Source organism: Heteronotia binoei, chromosome 17, assembly GCF_032191835.1.
Source record: "Heteronotia binoei isolate CCM8104 ecotype False Entrance Well chromosome 17, APGP_CSIRO_Hbin_v1, whole genome shotgun sequence".
Lineage (NCBI taxonomy): Eukaryota > Metazoa > Chordata > Lepidosauria > Squamata > Gekkonidae > Heteronotia > Heteronotia binoei.
In genome coordinates this window covers 48,004,538-48,024,100 of record NC_083239.1, presented here as the reverse complement: position 1 = coordinate 48,024,100, position 19,563 = coordinate 48,004,538, and the positions used below count along the sequence as shown (strand labels likewise).

Sequence of the window (19,563 nt, the reverse complement as noted above, 5' to 3'; positions counted from 1 at the left end):
GGATCCCTGCCCCCACCTGGGGATTGGCAATCCTAGGTATGTGTGGGGGGGAGGTAAAGTTGTGCTTAAAAAAAAAAGCAATGAAATGCCTATCTGTTAGCAAAAACAGCACTCCAGAGGGTGAAGCAGAAGACAGATGTTGGGAGGTCCTTTTTGTGCTAAGCAGCAAATCCTGCCAGGATAACGTGAGAAGTTGTGCGGTGTTTGCCCACACGCCATAAATTGCGTTGGCATCCAAACAATGCAGCCCTGCGTTGGCGGTGTTCATTTAGATGCTCAAAGCCCGCAGAGAGGACCCAGAGGGGAGACGGGAAATTAAGGGTGTCGGCTGTGGGGCTCGGGTGTCCTATGTTAGGCCCACTGACATCTGGCAATTGATCATCTCTTCTATTTCGTCCTATCATTTCTCTAAGAATCTCAAAACGGTGTAAACCCCTCCTTGATCCGCCCAACAACCCTGGGAAGTAGGAAAGGCTGAAAACAGAATAGTTGGCCCATGGCTACCGACTCATACACTGGGATTTGAACTCGGGTCCTCTCAAATCCTGGCCTGTCTACTCTTTGAACCAAGGGTGACCAAATTGTGGCTTGGAAGCCACGTGTGGCTCTTTTCACACATATTGTGCGGCTCTCAAAGCCCCCACCGCCCTGTTGGTCGCTTGGAGAAGCATATCTCTCTTTAAATCCCTTCTCAAGCCAGCTGGTGGCTTGGAGAATGCATTTAAAGTTCAAGTTGCTTTCTTTCTACCTCCCCCTCCATCTATTTTCCTCCCTCCTCCCTCCCTTCCCTCCCTCCCTTCCTTCCTTCCTCCTCCCTTCCTCCTTTCCTCCCTTCCCTCCCCCTCCCCCCTCCTTCCTTCCTTCCTTCCTTCCTTCCTTCCTTCCTTCCTCCTCCCTTCCTTCCTCCCTCCCTGCCTTCCTCCCCTTCCTCTCCTTCCTTCCTTCTTCCAACCAACCTCCTTCCTTCCATCCTTCCTTCCTTCTTTCCTCCCTCCCTCCTCCCTCCCTCCTCCTTCCTTCCTCCCTCCCTCCCTTCCTCCCTCCTTCCTTCCTCCTTCCTTCCCTCCCTCTTTCCTTCCTTCCTTCCTTCCTACCTTCCTTCCTCCTTCCTCCCTCCCTCCTTCCTCCCTCCCTTCCTCCCTCCCTCCCTTCCTTCCTCCTTCCTTCCTTCCTTCCTTCCTTCCTTCCTCCCTCCCTGCCTTCCTCCCCTTCCTCCCTTCCTTCCTTCCTTCCTCCCTCCCTGCCTTCCTCCCTCCCTTCCTCCCTCCCTTCCTTCCTTCCTTCCTTCCTCCCTCCCTGCCTTCTCCCTCCCTTCCTCCCTCCCTCCCTTCCTTCCTTCCTTCCTTCCTCCCTCCCTGCCTTCCTCCCTCCCTTCCTCCCTTCCTTCCTTCCTTCCTCCCTCCCTGCCTTCCTCCTCCCTTCCTCCCTCCCTCCCTTCCTTCCTTCCTTCCTTCCTTCCTTCCTTCCTTCCTTCCTTCCATCCTCCCTCCCTCCCTTCCTCCCTCCCTCCCTCCCTTCCTTCCTTCCTCCTTTCCTCCCTTCCCTCCCCCTCCCCCCTCCTTCCATCCTTCCTTCCTTCCTTCCTTCCTTCCTTCCTTCCTCCCTCCCTCCCTTCCTTCCTTCCTCCCTCCCTGCCTTCCTTCCTTCCTTCCTTCCTTCCTTCATTCCTTCCTTCTTTCCTCCCTCCCTCCCTCCCTCCTTCCTTCCTTCCTTCCTCCCTCCCTCCCTCCCTTCCTCCCTCCCTTCCTTCCTCCTTCCTTCCCTCCCTCTTTCCTTCCTTCCTTCCTTCCTTCCTTCCTTCCTTCCTTCCTTCCTTCCTTCCTTCCTTCCTTCCTTCCTTCCTCCCTCCCTGCCTTCCTCCCTCCCTCCCTTCCTCCCTCCCTTCCTTCCTTCCTCCCCTCCCTGCCTTCCTCCCTTCCTCCCTCCCTTCCTCCCTTCCTTCCTTCTCCCTCCTGCCTTCCCTCCCTCCCTTCCTCCCTCCCTTCCTTCCTTCCTTCCTTCCTTCCTCCCTCCCTGCCTTCCTCCCTCCCTTCCTCCCTCCCTCCCTTCCTTCCTTCCTTCCTTCCTTCCTTCCTCCCTCCCTGCCTTCCTCCCTCCCTTCCTCCCTTCCTTCCTTCCTCCCTCCCTCCTTCCTTCCTTCCTTCCTCCCTCCCCCCTCCCTCCCTCCCTTCCTTCCTTCCTTCCTTCCTTCCTTGTGTCTCTCAACTGTTTGACATTTATTCTATGTGGCTCTTACGTTAAGCAAGTTTGGCCACCCCTGCTGTGGCCCCTGCAACACAACAGCCACATTTGTTCAAGAGCCAACAGAATCACAGAAGCCCAGTGCTTTTCTTTTTGTAGAAAAAGCCCAGCAGGAACTCATTTTGCATTTTAGGCCACACCTTCTGACCGCCATTGTTTCACACAGGGCTTTTTTGTGGGGGAAGCCAGGCAGAAACTCATTTGCATAATAGGCCACACCCCTGAGGCCAAGCCAGCCGGAACTCTGTGTGTCCCTGCTCCAATGAAGCCCCGGCTGGAACGCTGTTGTCTGGAACGGCCCAGGCTGGCCGGATCTTCTCAGCTCTCAGAAGCTAAGTTGCATTGGCTCCAGCTAGCTTTTGGATGGAAGACTACTAAGGAAATCCAGGGTTGGGACACGGAGGCAGGCGAGCGGCAAACCACCTCTGACATCTGTCGCTTTGAAAACCCTACAGAGTTGTCATGAGTAGGCTGCGGTTTGAGGGCAAAAAAACAACCAAATAGGGGAATCCTTTCAAGGGGTATAAGAGCCCCGTGGCACGGAGTGTTAACGCTGCAGTACTGCAGTCCTAAGCTCTGCACACGACCTGAGTTTGATTCCCGGTGGAAGCTGGGTTTTCAGGTAGCCGGCTCGAGGTTGACTCAGCCTTCCATCCTTCCGAGGTCGGCAATATGAGTCCCCAGCTTTCTGGAGGGAAAGTGTAGAGGACTGGGGAAGGCAATGGCAAACCACCCTGTAAAAAAGTCTGCCGTGAAAACGTTGTGAAAGCAACGTCACCCCAGAGTCGGAAATGATTGGTGCTTGCACAGGGGACCTTTCCTTTTTCCTTCAAGGGATATACCGTCCCTCTGCAGGCCAACAGATGTGAAGGCAGTCGGTCCCCCCCCCCCCCTTCACTTTCCTGGGTCTTAAGCCTATTTTCTCCTCTGTGCCGCAGAAGCCTGTGGTGCAGAAATGCCCATTGCTTGCGTAGAACGGAGAAAAAGGGTTGACAAACTGGAGAGCCTCTGGTGAGGAGATGACATTTGGGTCTAAGGTGGGACTGAGGGAGACCTCCCAGAACTATAGCTCATCTCCAGCTAAAGAGATTGGATGCTTTCTCACAATACGAGAACTCGTGGACATTCAACGAAATTGCTGAGCAGTCGGGTTAGAACGGATAAAAGGAAGTCCTTCTTCACCCAAAGGGTGATTAACATGTGGAATTCACTGCCAGAGGAGGTGGCGGCGACTACAAGCATAGCCAGCTTCAAAAGGGGATTGGATATTCATCTGGAGCAGAGGTCCATCAGTGGCTATTAGCCACAAGGCATAGATGGAGTTCTCTGTCTGGGGCAGTGATGCTCTGTATTCTTGGTGCTTGGGGGGGGGCACAGTGGGAGGGCTTCTAGTGTCCTGGCCCCACTGATGGACCTCCTGATGGCATGTGGTTTTTTGGCCACTGTGTGACACAGAGTGTTGGACTGGATGGGCCATTGGCCTGATCCAACATGGCTTCTCTTATTTCCTTATGTCTGGGGCAGTGATGCTATGCATTCTTGGTGCTGGGGGGGCACAGTGGGAGGGCTTCTTGTGTCCTGGCCTCACTGATGGACCTCCTGATGGCACCTGGTTTTTTTGACCACTGTGTGACACAGAGTGTTGGACTGGATGGGTCATTGGCCTGATCCAACATGGCTTCTCTTATGTTCTTATGTGACACAGAGTGTTGGACTGGATGGGCCATTGGCTTGATCCAACATGGCTTCTCTTATGTCCTTATGTCTGGGGCAGTGATGCTCTGTATTCTTGGTGCTTGGGGGGGCACAGTTGGAGGGCTTCTAGTGTCCTAGCCCCAATGGTGGACCTCCTGATGGGCACCTGGGTTTTTTGGCCACTGTGTGACACAGAGCGTTGGACTGGATGGGTCATGGGCCTGATCCAAAATGGCTGCTCTTATGTTCTTAAGTGAAGATTTTCATTCCAAAATCTGCCCACCCCACAAGCAAGGTAGAAAAGCCAAGGACCTGTCCTTTTCGGCGGCATGTGTAAGAAAAGACCGTGAGAAGTACGCCCTGCTGCAACCTACCCTGCCCTCCCTCTCGTGATCTGCCTAAGTCCACAGGATCTTCATTGCTGTTAGATGGCCATCTAGCCTCTGCTTAAAAATTGCCAAGGAAGGTGAGCCCACCACCTCCCAAGGAGGAAGCCTGTTCCACTGAGGAGCCGCTCTAACTGTGGGAGCAGAGCCCCTGGAGCGCCTTTTGAGTCCTGCTCCTTCCCGAACGCTGCACTGTTAAATCAAATCATTGCATCTCATCTTTTGCGCATGGCTCCACTCTCTCAGGAGTCCTAGAACAATGGAAATTATTTTGGGGAGGTGGAGGGGGGTCCCCAGCAAGCAGCGATTCTCTTAAGATTTTTGTTTTTCCATCGCCAGCCAAGGTCCGTGATTCACTGCTGATTCTCCCGAGCATGGGCGGCCCCTCAGCGCAAACAGAACTAGCTGTCTTTTATTCTTTTTTTTGTTTTTCTTCCTTCATCCCCAGCTCATCTGGATGGTGGGGGAGGAAATCGAGAGACTCCTTCCCCTTTACGCCCAAGCCTCGCTCGAAAATATGGCCGTTTTTAAGCACAGATGGCTCAGAATTGTGGCCAAAGACAAACTGAGACAGCATCTATTCAAGAGTTATCAAAGATTTCAGGTTTTCACGGCTGGTAACATCATTAGGGTTTGTAGAATCTTTCGGGATCAAGTGCCGTGTTCTACTGGAGAAAGTTTTCCTTCCAGACGTTTTCCTTCCAGCTGAGAACGAAACGTCTGGAAGGAAAACTTTCTCCAGTAGAACACGGCACTTGATCCCGAAAGATTCTACAAACCCTAATGATATTCAAGAGTTGCTCAGAATACAAGAAGAAGCCCGGCCAGTGGTTTGTCTAGTCCAGGGTCTAATCTGGAGTCCCCAGCACGGTGCCCACAAAGTGCTTTTAGGCAGGGCAGAGTGTTAAAGCTGCAGTACTGCAGTCCTAAGCTCTGCTCATGACCTGAGTTCGATCCCCAGCGGAAGCTGGGTTCAGGTAGCCGGCTCGAGGTTGACTCAGCCTTCCACCCTTCCGAGGTTGGTAAAATGAGTACCCAGCTTGCTGGGAGGAAAGCGTAGATGACCGGGGAAGGCGATGGCAAACCACCCTGTAAAAAAGTCTATGCACTGCTCTTTGCTGAACAGCCAAAGTAGCCCAATCAGAGTGGGAAAGGCAAACGGCCAAGAAAGAAGCTTCCCCTGGAAAATCTGTAGCTTCCTAAAGAGCTGCTGGGCTTCGAAGAACAAGAAGACTGCAGATTTATACCCCGCCTTTCTCTCTGAAAGAGCCCCGTGGTGCAGAGCGGTAAAGCTGCAGTACTGCAGTCGGAGCCCTCTGCTCACAATCTGACAGCCCTTTAAGGTAGGCCAGTTCTGTCACTCCCGTATTATAAGGCCAAAGAGCTTGCTTAAGGTCATTAACTGGAGTTCCTTTCCCCGTTAATGCTCTCGGCCATGGCAGCCTGCCGCCCCCACACGGGGCTCCGAGCCCCCAAACCTCTTCATCTGAGAGAGAACTCACCAGAACTCAGCCCCAGAAGCCCAGGCCACACAATTCAACAATCGATGCCGGGGCTTACTGGGGTAACACTTTATGCAGCAACAGGGCTGACTCTGAGCATTTCCAGAGTGCTGTTCTTTTGCTGCTGGAAAAAAAAACCCATTTGGTGGTGCTGCTATCTAACATTTAGGTGAAAGCTTCAGATTCGGGGGCAAGGGGGACCCCTGAAGATCCCCTGTCCCCCCCCCCTTCACTGCCACGGGGCTGGTCTAGATGGCCTTTTAGTACTCCTTTGAACTTCTGGTTCCCTGAATTTTTCCTAAGCTTGGAGTGTGTCCTGGCGGAGCCTGATAGGTGGAAAGTTCAAATCTCCACTTGGCCCCCCAATTCACACGGTGCATTTAAGCCAGGCTGTTTCTCCCATATGGGTCTACTCATGTGCAAGGAAATATGCATACCGCAGTTGCACAGAAGCGATATGAGGGCTGGCTTTCCTTCCTTCCCCACTGGTCTTAGCATATGGCTTTCCTTCGCTAAGGAATCGGCAGGCATCTGCTCAGTTTGCACTGACGTCTTTCCGCAGTACTGACTATACTTGGGTGAATCCAGAAGAAAACAACCACGCATGTCACCCTCTCATGGTGCCAATCCCCAGGTGGGGACAGGGGAACCCCAGTTTGGAGGCCCTCTCCCCGATTCAGGGTCATCAGAAAGTAGGTGGGGAGGGAAATGTCTGCTGGGCACTCCATTATTCCCTATGGAGACTGATTCCCATAGGGGATAATGGAGACTTGATCCATGAGTATCTGGGGCTCTGGGGGGGGGGACTGTTTTTTGAGGTAGAGACACCAAATTTTCAGCACAGTATCCAGTGCCTCTCCTCAAAATACCCTCCAAGTTTCAAAAGGATTGGGCAAGGGGGTCCAATTCTGTGAGCCCCAAAAGAAGGTGCCCCTATCCTTCATTATTTCCAATGGAGGGAAGGCATTAAAAAGGTGTGCTTTCCCTTTAATGGCCAGAACATATGAACATATGAAGAACATATGAAGCTGCCTTATACTGAATCACACCCTTGGTCCATCAAAGTCAGTGTTGTCTACACAGTGGCTCTCCAGAGTCTCAAGCTGAAGTTTTTCACGCCTATTTGCCCTGGACCCTTTTTTGGAGATGCTGGGGATTGAACCTGGGACCTCCTGCTTACCAAGCAGATGCTCTACCACTAACGCACCATCCCTCCCCTGCTCTCCAGGGTCTCCAGCTGAGGTTTTTCACACCTACTTGCCTGGACCCTTTTGAGTTGGAGATGCCTGGGATTGAACCTGGGACCTTCTGCTTACCAAGCAGATGCTCTACCACTGAGCCACCGTCCCTCCTCTTTGGAGTCCAATGATGCTTGTCGCAACCTTGCTCCTGGCTCCACCCCTAAAGTCCCCAGATATTTCTTGAATTGGACCTGGCAACCTAATATGTCACCCTCTCGTATCAATCACGATCTATAGCAGGGGTGGCCAAACTGCGGGCCACATGTGGGTCTCTCAGACTTATTGTGTGGTTCTCAAAGCCTCCACTGCTCCGTCAGCCAGCTTGGAGAAGGCCTTGGTCTCTTTAAATCACTTCTCCAAGCCAGGCCAGCTGGCAGCTTGGAGAATGCAATTAAAGTTAAAGCTGCTTTCTTTCCACCTCTCCTTCCCTCCACCCTCCCTTCCATCTTTTTTCCTTCCTTCCTTCTCTCAAACATCTGACATTTATTCTACGTGGCTCTTTTATTAAGCAAGTGCAGCCACCCCAATCTATAGCCAACGTATGTGTGAATTTTTCACCGATGGAACATGCCTTCCAGTGGGACAAACGTCGCTCTGGAAGGCAGCCCTTGCAGGGCTGTTGTTAGGGTAAAACGTGTTTTTGCAGCTTATGACTCACTGCTGGGATGAATGTAGGCTTCTCAGCCATGCTGGCGGGTGGGGGGTTAATCTTTTTTTTAGGCAGCCTGATGGAGATGGGAACAATTTGTGTGTAGGGGGGAAGCACCGAAGGCCACAATCCGTGGTTACAGTCGGCTGCGTAGGTGGCTTGCAGCTTGCGTAGGCCGGTGATATAATGAAACTTAACCCCTCTCAGTTGAGTTGGCATACGGCATCGATGAATCATAACAAATCTCTTCCCCCCCACCCCCCCAAGAGAAAAGCTGGGTTGCGTTTCTGGATTCGCTTTGCTAGAACAGACGATTCTACCTGCTGCCTACTTGGCGGCATCGTGGATTGCTTGCCAGCCCCAGAATCTCCCCGTCTTTCTTTTTCTCTCTCAACGCCTGTTGCTGGAGAGAGCAGAGAGAAATAACTCCAGCGTTTTATTTAACCACCGTAGCATGCAACGGCTATGCAAACCCCCCGCTCAACTCAAGCTTCTAGTGAGGGATAGATTTTAAAAAAAAACAAAACCAATAATAATTCCACGCTGCATCCAAAATGAGCACCGTTTTCACACTTTGCTCTGCATCAAACCGGGATTTGCTGCTGAAGGTGTTGAAGTCGAGAGAGATCGGGCCGGCCTCTCCGCTCTCTCTGATGAGGGTACCTGGGTGGAGTTTTTAACACCCTGTCGGTCACATCCACACATCGTGGAAAGGGACAGAGAGTCTTTTAAGCCTGGTCAGTCGGAGATTGGGGTGGATCAGGGCCGCCCCTGCCCCTAGGCAAAAGAGGTGGTTGCCTAGGGCGCTGGCCTTCTGAGGGTACCAAATTGGGCGCCCCCCATGTGGCTCAATGATGTTATCAGTGTGGGGGGAGGCACCAGAAGTTTTCCTTGCCTATGGTGCCGGACAGTCTAGGGTTGGGGTGGATGGTTGTGTAAGGCTTAAGAACATAAGAGAAGCCATGTTGGATCAGGCCAGTGGCCCATCCAGTCCAACACTCTGAGTCACATAAGAACATAAGAGAAGCCCTGTTGGATCAGGCCAATGGCCCATCCAGTCCAACACTCTGTGTCACACATAAGAGCATAAGAGAAGCCATGTTGGATCAGGCCAATGGCCCATCTAGTCCAACACTGTGTCACAGAAGAACATAAGAGAAGCCATGTTGGATCAGGCCAATGGCCCATCCAGTCCAACACTCTGTGTCACACAGTGGCCAAAAAACCAGGCACCATCAAGAGGTCCACCAGTGGGGCCAGGACACTAGAAGCCCTCCCACTGTTGCCCCCCCAAGCACCAAGAACACAGAGCATCACTGCCCCAGACAGAGAGTTCCATCAATATACTGCGGCTACTAGCGACTGATGGACCTCTGCTCCAGGTGTTTATCCAATCCCCTCTTGAAGCTGGCTATGCTTGTAGCTGCCATCACCTCCTGTGGCAGTGAATTCCACATGTTAATCACCCTTTGGGTGAAGAAGGACTTCCTTTTATCCGTTCTAACCCAACTGCTCAGCCATTTCACTGACTATCCACGAGTTCTTGTCTTGTGAGAAAGAGAGAAAAATACTTCTTTCTCTACTTTCTCTATCCCATGCATAATCTTGCAAAGCTCTATCATGTCACCCCGCAGTCGACGTTCCTCCAAGCGAAAGAGCCCTGAGCGTTTTAAAGGAAAGTGTTCCAACCCTTGAATCATTCTAGTTGCCCTTTTCTGCACTTTCCCCAATGCTATAATATCTCCTTTGAAGTGTGGTGACCAGAGCTTCTGAGCAATATCTTGCCCAGAATTGCAGTTGGTAACGCAGGATGTGAATCACCATGTAAATTGCAGTGGGCCAAAGCAGCCAGTCGACGCCATCCAAAGACATCACTTTGAGACCCTGGGGAATCAAACCCGGTTCTCCCAGATAAGAGTCGACGCACTTAACCACTACACCAAACTGGCTCTCTCCAGTGTTCGGGGGTCTGGAAAGGTTTAATCTCAGGATGTTCCTACACACTCAGGGGGGGAAATATGGAGAACAGATCTTGATGCAGCTCGATTCGAGTTTAGTAGCACCTCTCAGGTGCTTCTGGACTCGAATCCAGCTCCTCTACTGCAAACGAACATGGCTACCCACCCAAACTTCTTAACGCAGTGGGTAACTGAGCCATGAAATCAATTTGCTGCCATATGTAGTTGCTATTTGATGGAAGCAAATGCCCTCAAGTTGCAACCAATTTAGAGCAATCCCAGAAAGGGGCTTTTAAGGCAATGGAAAAGCGGAGGTGGCTGGCCCTTGCCTTCCTCTGCAGAGTCTTCCTTGGTGGTCTCCCACCCAAATACTCCCCCCTGCATAGCTTCTGGGATCTGATGAGATTGGGCTATACCACGTCCCCTTTCCTTCCTGCAATCAGTTACCCCAGCAAGGAGCTTCCAAGGAGAAGCCGAGGTGGTTTGCCCTTGCCTTCCTCTGCAGAGCCTTCCTTGGTGGTCTCCCATCCAAGCATGGAGGCCATTTAGCTTTGAAAATTTAATGAGATCGGGCTAGACCATGCTGCCTTCCCTCTGCTTGCTCTCTTTAAAAGGGGAGAGTGGACGTATCAATAGAGAAGGTTGTCTGACAAAGGCCGTGGCTAATAAATATTAGTCTTTAAGCTGTCACTGGAGTTCCATTGTTACCTGTGAATACTCAAGGGAACCCCCATGTGCAAAGGAAGCATACCTCCGAATTCCACGTGCTGCCAAAAAGAAGACAAAGACTGCAGATTTATACCCTGTCCTTCTCTGAATCAGGCTTGGAAGCTGAGCAGGGTCGCCCCTGGTTAGTACTTGGGTGGGAGACCATCCAAGGAAGTCAAACCGTCTCTTGCCTTGCCCTGGATGGCCCAGGTGAGCCCGATCTGGTCAGATCTCAGAAGCTAAGCAGGGTCAAGCCAGGTGAGCTCTTGGAGAGACCACCAAGGAAGGCTCTGCAGAGGAAGGGGACAGCAAACGACCTCTGTTCCTCTCTGGCCCTGAAAACCCCAGGAGGCGGGACTTCATGGGGTCGCCGCGGGTCAGTCGCCATTCGACAGCAACGCTGCGTCTTTCATCCCTCTTTATCCACCAGTCCTTCTTGGGGTGTCTCCCTCCTTTTCTCCCAAGAGTATAAAGGGTGGAGGGGGAAGGAGACAGGGCTGGATTAACAATGAGGCCAAGTAGGCATTGACCTAGGGGCTCCCTTGCCTTTAGGGGCCCCACGCCAGCTTTCCCCCACTGTTTCCCACCTGCATGCAGCCCTTGGAGCCTGTGCGCAAAGCCAGCCACGGAGCCGCTCTTTGCCCGACTTGCCTTGTGTGGCTGCTGGTGGCGTTGTTACCAAGTTTGCCTCTCTCTGCCTCTCCCCCACAGCTTTGGAGAAGGGGCTTTGGAGAAGGGGCCTGCAGGCTGCAGGGGGGGCACGGGGGTGGGGCAGGTGCTCCAACTCGGGGATAATTTGCAAGGGGCCCCCCAAGATTTCGACTCCCTAGGGGCCTCCGCGGGGTTTCATCCGGCACTGGAAGGAAGGAGACCCCCTCCCAAGTCCACACAACTGCTCCTTCCTATGAGCTGCAGAAATGGGTTTTTTTCCTCCCCCTCCCACCTAAGGTGTTAATTCCCAGCAGTCTCCAGGGGTACATTGATTTTTTTTCTTTCCCTCTCGCTTGTTGTTTTCTACTCTGCGTTGCTCTCTCCCCCCCCCCCCCCGGAAAATAGAAGAAAATAGCCTTCCACTGCAACCCACACACCTGCTGGGGGAAGCTGGGACCACCGCCTACCATATCGCCGGGAAGGGGGAGCTATTTGGAGACAGTGAGGACGGGAGATAACAGACCACAGGCAAGGGAGCCACAGAAAGATGGGGTACCCCATGACCAAGTGGAGTTGGGCACTCTAAAACGCATGCCCCGGGCTACCTCCTGTTTCCTCCTGTAGCAATAAGAGATTGACCCTTTATTCCTTCCCTTTGAGACCCCCCCCCCCCCCAATGTTGGTGCTTCACCTTCCTTCCCTTCTGAAGATATTGTGAACATATGAATATACGAAGCTGCCTTCTACTGAATCAGACCCTGGGTCCATCAAAGTCAGTCTTGTCTACTCAGACTGGCAGCAGCTCTCCAGGGTCTCAAGCTGAGGTTTTTCACGCCTATTTGCCTGGACTCTTTTTAGTTGGAGATGCCAGGAATTGAACCTGGGAACTTCTGCACGCCAAGCAGAGGCTCTACCACTGAGCTACAGCCTCACTCCGTGGCTCTCCAGGGTCTCAGGTGGAGTCTTTCCCATCACCTCCTGCCTGGTCCTTTTAACTGGAGATGCTGGGGATTGAACCTGGGACCTTCCGCACACCAAACAGAAGCTCTTTCACTGAGCCACAGCCCAACTTCAAGGCTTTCCAGGGTCTCAGGCTGATGTCTTTCCCATCACCTCCTGTCTGGTCTTTTTAACTGGAGATGCCAGGGATTGAACCTGGGACCTTCTATATGCCAAGCAGAAGCTCTTTCACTGAACCACAGCCCCACCATGGCTCTCCAGGGTCCCAAGCTGAGGTCTTTCCCATCACCTCCTGCCTGGTTCTTTTAACTGGAGATGCCTGGGATTGAACCTGGGATGTTCTGCATGCTGAGCAGATGCTGTACCACTGAGCTACAGCCCCACCTCATGGCTCTCCAGGGTCTCAGGCTGAGGTCTTTCCCATCGCCTCCTGCCTAGTCCTTTTAACTTGAGATGCCGGGGATTGAACCTGGGACCTTCTGCATGCTGAGCAGATGCTCTACCACTGAGCTACAGCCCCACTTCCTGGCTCTCCAGGGTCTCAGGCTGAGGTCTTTTCCATCGCCTCCTGCCTAGTCCTTTTAACTGGAGATGCTGGGGTTTGAACCTGGGACCTTTCGCCTGCCAAGCAGATGCTCTACTACTGTCCCTGCCTATCCTGTGGGCAGGCTAGGGGTACCGATGACCCCATCCTGGGTTCAAACTGGGCATTCCGAAGGGGTCTAAACTGGGCATTCCGGAAGGTGCCAAAATAAGAGAGAAGCTTTAGAAGCCTCCTCTCTGCTGTCCCTGGTACTCTGTGGTATTTGGGTCTCTGGCATCTCCAAACCCTGGCTTTGGTCCCTAAGTGCCGGATTAAACCCCACGGAGGCCCCTAGGGAGTCAAAATCTTGGGGGCCCTCTGGCAAATTATCTCAGAGTCTGATTGCCCACCCCACCTCCCATGGCCCCCGCTGCAGCCTGCAGGCCCCTTCTCCAAAGCCCCTCTGACAAAGCTGCGGGGGAGAGGCAGAGAGAGGCAAACTGGGCGGAAAACGCCAGCATCAGCTGCACCAGGCAAGTCGGGCAAAGAGCAGTTCAGTTGCTGGCTGCATGTGCAGGCTGCGAGGGCTGCAAGCAGGAGGGGGGTGGGGGGGGATGCCGGCCCAGGACCCCTAAAGGCATGGGGGCCCATAGGCCAGTGCCTACTTTGCCTAATTGTTAATCCGGCCCTGCCTAATTGGGACTGTCTGCGGGCTTTGTTGGCGTAGCCCTAACGGCAGATTTAAGGAAATCCGTTGTCTCGTTAACTGCACCCCCCTAGTTTAGATGGCCACCCGGAGATCTTTCCAACATTAAAAACTTTGTTTTGTCTGAACAGGACCAAGAGCTGGGAGTTGGGCAGAACCAAAATGTCAAAGAATCTCTGGGACACAACCTGATGTGTGTGTGTGTGTGGGGGGGGAGAATCAGCATTCCGGAATAATAATTTCAGAGGGGGGTGGTTGATGAACTGGCCTTGAAGTTCAAGGGCTATGCATTGTGGTTGGTGACCACTTTGTGGGGGGGGCCCTATCTGGGGACTTGCAGGTAGCAGCGGGGGCCACGGGCGGGGTGCTCCAACGCGGCGATAATTTGCGAGTGGGCCCCCCAAGATTTCAACCGCCCAGGGGCCTCCGCAGGGTTTAATCCGACACCGGGGGCCACTTTTTGAGGCGAGCCCATTCCGAGGAGCAGGAAAGGTGTTTGGTCTGGCAACGTCTAGAAGAGTGTCTCTTACCGTTCACAGCTGGCGTCTCCTTGGCATGCACCTGTTCACCGCCCTCTGGACCACCCCGGATCGCATCTTTGGAGAGAGCGTGGTCATCTCCGTCCCGGCGACGTCTCTGCCCGGGCTTCTTCAGCAATTGCCCCTGGAGTCCCCTTGGGGTGGGCACGGTGCCCCCCGCAGGGGTAACAAAGAGCGGGGGAGGTCTCCTCTAGGCTCGAGCTGTGAACGATGATCCGTTGCAGACGGGGAGAAGCGGGGAGCCCAGCCGTGTGGGTCAAGACTCTGCCTTTGCTATACCAAGGTGCCTCCGCGGCTCCCAGACTCTATAGCTGCTTGGAGAATCTGCCAAGATGCGGTGGCGGCATGAGTGGAGCCCCCTCCTTCTCTCCTTCGCCCCCACCCACCCCCGTGCTGGGGGGGCGGAGGAGGACAATGAAGGGGAGGGCAGAATCGCTGGCAGTTTTCCCTCTCTGGTGGATTCCTTCGCTGTTTGCGGAGCAAGGCAAGAGGCAGGCTTCCCCTTCGCCCGATTCTCTGGTCTGCTTGCAAATGTGCTATCCAAGGGCTGGCAGAGAAGGAAAAGGGGGCGGGAGGGGGTGTGTGGACAGAAATAGGGACTTCAAGTGTATGTGTAGGGTGTGTGTGTGTGTGTGTGTGAATTAATATAGGGCAATGAAAAGCATTCTTCTCCTTAACAGATTACACTCGTGAATAAATATGTTTGGAATTAAGGGCGGGGGGGGGGATTTTGAGACATTTATCACGGGAAAGGTGGAGAGGGGGAATCGGTGGAAACAGGAGCGGATGGGGGTTGCTGCTTTCGATGGCTGGTGTAATTTTGATGCCGAAAGGGGTGGGCTGGCTGTCAAGTTGCCAACCTCCAGGCGGGTACTAGAATGAACCGAAGGGGTTGTTTTTAACGACAAATTATGAAGACCTTCTTATCGTGCAATACTTTATAGAAGTGATACTGAGTCACAATACGAAACCGAAGTGGAGATGCTCCGCTGTGGTATTGTCTCGCAGTTGTCAATAATGTGTCCACTAATTCAAGAATTACAAAAATATATAATGTTCCATAGTCCCTGGTAGAGAAGAAATATTTTTCCATTGTGGAACTAACTCTCCTCACTTCAATTCTTCCACGCCAAAAGGGTGTAAATCCCTCACGACAGACAGTCGGCTTGATACGTCTGTTTCATTTATATTTCTTCAGGAAAAGGATTATCCACAATCCAGACTTGGGATCAAAGTCTCCAGGTCTTAAGCAATTTAAGCTGAGCCTCAAAAGTCTCCGCAATTTGCTCGCCAGGCTCCAAGTAGTTATTCGTAATTTGTCACAGTAACTGCTTTGGTTCGTATTAGTGGCTTCAGTTTGGTGTAGTGGTTAAGTGTGCGGACTCTTGTCAGAAGAACCGGGTTTGATTCCCCACTCCTCCACTTGCAGCTGCTGGAGTGGCCTTGGGTCAGCCATAGCTCTTGCAGAGGTTGTCCTTGAAAGGGCAGACTCTTGTCTGGAAGAACCGGGTTTGATTCCCCACTCCTCCACTTGCAGCTGCTGGGATGGCCTTGGGTCAGCCATAGCTCTGGCAGAGGTGGTCCTTGAAAGGGCAGACTCTTGTCTGGAAGAACCGGGTTTGATTCCCCACTCCTCCACTTGCAGCTGCTGGAATGGCCTTGGGTCAGCCATAGCTCTGGCAGAGGTGGTCCTTGAAAGGGCAGACTCTTGTCTGGAAGAACTGGGTTTGATTCCCCACTCCTCCACTTGCAGCTGCTGGAGTGGCCTTGGGTCAGCCATAGCTCTTGCAGAGGTTGTCCTTGAAAGGGCAGACTCTTGTCTGGAAGAACCGGGTTTGATTCCCCACTCCTCCAGTTGCAGCTGCTGGAATGGCCTTGGGTCAGCCATAGCTCTCACAGGAGTTGTCTTTGAAAGGGCAGCTTTCGGGAGGGCTCTCTCAGCCCCACCCACCTCATTGTCGTGTTGTCTGTTGTGGAGGAGGAAGGTCAAGGAGATTGTGACCGCTCTGAGATTCAGAGTAAAGGGTGGGATATAAATGCAATATCTTCTTCTTCTTCTGACTTCTCTCATTGGCTGTAACCTCCAGGCAGGGCCTGGCCATATCCTGGTAGTGCAACTGGTCTCCAGGCAACAGAGAGCAGTTTCCCTGGAGAAAAATGGCCACTTTGGAGGGTGGCCATTAGACCCCACTGAAGCCCCTCCTGCCCCCAACCTCCTCTCTAGGCTCTTACACCCCCTCCAAATCTCCAGCAATTTTCCGAGCCAGCACCAACATTGTCGAGATTAAAGATTTCAAGAAGTGTTTTAAGGTAGATGCTGAGCGGATATAATTCAGCACACCTTCCGGTAATGTCAGGAGTGGGTGGCAGATGCAAATGAGTTGTGCTAATGAGCTCCGGCACCTCTTTTTCTACGCAGTGACCCCTGGTGGGTGGATAATTGCCCTCCTATGTGTCTCTGCTAAGGTGCTTTCTCCCAACCCGACTCAACATTTCCACTTCGGATCCTCATCAATAAGACCCCTTTCCTTAACATTCACGGTGCAGAAGTGATATCCCTCTCCCCATCCCAGTTTCCGTCACCACAAATGCCCAGCAAGGTCTTAGACCAGGGGTGTCGAACATGCAGTTCAGGGGCCGAATCAGGCCCCAGGAGGGCTCCTATCAGGCCCCCGAGCAACCGGCTGTCATCTGCTTCCTTCTCCCTCTCTCTTGCTTCCTGCTGCATCACAGCTTGTTTTGCAAGGCTTGCTCCATTGCACAGGAGCTACAGAGCAAAGCCTCCATTTTCTCCATTGGCTGAGGCTGAATCAGGCCCCCTTAGGGCTCCTATCAGGCCCCTGGGTGACTGCCTATCATCTGCTTCCTTCTCCCTATATCTTGCTTCCTTCTGCATCACAGCTTGCTTTGCAAGGCTTGCTCCATTGCACAGGAGCTACAGAGCAAAGCCTCCATTTTCTCCATTGGCTGAGGCTGAATCAGGCCCCCTTAGGGCTCCTATCAGGCCCCTGGGTGACTGCCTATCATCTGCTTCCTTCTCCCTATATCTTGCTTCCTTCTGCATCACAGCTTGCTTTGCAAGGCTTGCTCAATTGCACAGGAGCTACAGAGCAAAACCTCCATTTTCTCCATTGGCTGAGGCTCCTCCCTTGGGGAGGAAGGGGGGAGGAATAGCTTGCTTTGACAGGCTCTCTCAGTTGCAGTGGAGCTACTGAGCCAAGCCTCTCTTCCTTCTATTAGCTGAGGCTCCCCCCCCCCCCAGTCCCCGGAGGAGGGAAGGAAAGAGCCAGAGCTTCCTTTGCCCCGTTCCCTGGACCCCATGGGAGAAATACAAACAAAGCATCTTCAAGACCCATGAATGCTAACATTTTAAGCATGTTTTAAGTTTTTCAAAAATATATGTATTTGGGTTTGTCTGTGTTCTTTATAAAAATTTATATCTCTGCTACCTAATCTTGAATAGGGACACACACGGCCCTGCCCAGCATGGCTCGGCCCAACCCAACATGACCCGGCCCCTCAAGCTCTCATTTATGTCAGATCCGGCCCTCAGAACAAATGAGTTCGACACCCCTGTTTTAGACGACCGATGAATGCCAACAGAGATAAAGAATTGCACTTCAGAAGGTTGAAGCTATTCCCCATGGGAGTAATCGTCACAACAACCCTTCAAGGTAGGCTGGTCTGGTTTTCTCTGAATGGCTGAGAAACAGCCACTGGTCTAAAAAAAAAAATCACTGGTGCTCGGAGCTTCAGATTTCACCCCTCGTAACTGTGATGCTGGGAACTGGGCTGATTGACCAGTCTGCATGAAGGATCCCCAGGGCTTTTTTAATAGCAGGAACTCCTTTGGATATTAGGCCACACCCCTTTGATGTCACCAATCCTCCAAGAGCTTCCAGGGCTCTTCTTATAGGGCCTACTGTCAGCTGCGGGAGGATTGGCTACATCAGGGGTGCGTGGCCTAATATGCAAAGGAGTTCCTGCTACCCAAAAAAGCCATGAGTATTCCACAGTTGCTATCACCACTAGGCATGCCAGCTCCAGTTCGGGAAATTCCTGAAGATCTTGGGGGGTGGAGCCTGAGGTGGGTGGAGCTTGAGGTGGGTGGAGCTTGAGGAGGGGAGGAACTTCAGCAGCTGCCATAGACTCCAAAGCAGCTGTTTCCTCCAGGGGAATTGATCTTAGTCACCTGCAGGCCTCAGATTCAGCAGGAGCTCACAGGAGTGCAGCTCCTGAACCTCTCTTATGCTCCCCTCCTCCCCCATCTACCTTGTCCACTGAATAGTAGGTGCAGCTGCATAACAATCCCTGGATGAGGAGAGCGGGCAGCCAGCCAGCCACCAGGGGCTTTGCCACACCCCCAGCAGCCCTCATTCACCCCCGGAGAAGCCCGTGCCACCCTTTCTCCACTTCTTATGTGATTTTGGGTGGCGGGTAGCTTGCTGGATTTTGGAGAGCGAGGGCGCAGCCAAGGAGAGTCCCAGGTGAGCGAGGCTTGCTCGGGCTGGCTGGATCTCTAGCCCAGCCCAAGCAGGCCTCGCTCGCCTGGGGCTCTCCTTTCTTGCATCGGGTTGCTTTTGGCTGGTGGGAGGGGCAGCATATGCTAATGAGCTCCGCCACCTATTTTTCTACAAAACGACCCTTGGTCATCTGTACATCACTTGTCAATCTGGAGGCTGACCAACTTAAATCAGGAATTGATAAAAGTGGGGTGGAACAACTGAGGAAGAAGAAGAAGAAGACTGCAGATTTATACCCCGCCCTTCTCTCTGAATCACAGCGGCTTATAATCTCCTACATCTTCTCCCCCCCTTGTGAGATGAGTGGGGCTAAGAGGGCTCTTGCAGCAACTGCCCTTTCAAGGACAACCTCTGCCAGAGCTATGGCTGACCCAAGGCCATTCCAGCAGGTGCAAGTGGAGGAGTGGGGAATCAAACCTGGTTCTCCCAGATAAGAGTCTGCCCTTTCAAGGACAACCTCTGCCAGAGCTATGGCTGACCCAAGGCCATTCCAGCAGCTGCAAGTGGAGGAATGGGGAATCAAACCCGGTTCCCCCAGATAAGAGTCTGCCCTTTCAAGGACAACCTTTGCCAGAGCTATGGCTGACCCAAGGCCATTCCAGCAGCTGCAAGTGGAGGAATGGGGAAGCAAACCCAGTTCCCCCAGATAAGAGTCTGCCCTTTCAAGGACAACCTCTGCCGGAGCTATGGCTGACCCAAGGCCATTCCAGCAGCTGCAAGTGGAGGAATGGGGAATCAAACCCGGTTCCCCCAGATAAGAGTCTGCCCTTTCAAGGACAACCTCTGCCAGAGCTATGGCTGACCCAAGGCCATTCCAGCAGCTGCAAGTGGAGGAGTGGGGAATCAAACCCGGTTCTCCCAGATAAGAGTCTGCCCTTTCAAGGACAACCTCTGCCAGAGCTACGGCTGACCCAAGGCCATTCCAGCAGCTGCAAGTGGAGGAGTGGGGAATCAAACCTGGTTCTCCCAGATAAGAGTCCGCACACTTAACCACGACACCAAACTGGAGGCTGTTTCAGCCCCCACCTCCATTCTCCCTCTCCAAGCTCTTTCTCTTCCACTCCCTTTCTTTTGTTTCTTTCCTCTGGGCAGGGCCGGACTTCCTAATCCTCCGCCTTGACCTACTTTCCCACCACAAATTCAGATTCCTCCTGCCGTCTGCGCCACACAGGTCACTTCAGCCGCTCCCTGCCGAAGGGGCGCCTGCTTTATGTATTACGTAAGCTGTCGCCGCAGCTGTGACTAACGTTTCGGAGCTGTATTGATTTTTGATGGAGACGT

At 52.9% G+C, this 19,563-nt stretch overlaps 1 protein-coding gene and 1 non-coding gene across 2 annotated transcripts in view; both read right to left on the bottom strand.

Moving 5' to 3' along the window:
* TMEM91 (transmembrane protein 91) overlaps positions 1 to 19,563 on the bottom strand; it is a 135,993-nt gene that overhangs the window by 25,347 nt on the left and 91,083 nt on the right. The gene's annotated exons all lie outside the window — the stretch shown is intronic.
* Positions 12,440 to 12,512, bottom strand: TRNAA-AGC (transfer RNA alanine (anticodon AGC)). The gene has a single exon. It is a non-coding gene; the product is annotated as a tRNA-Ala (tRNA).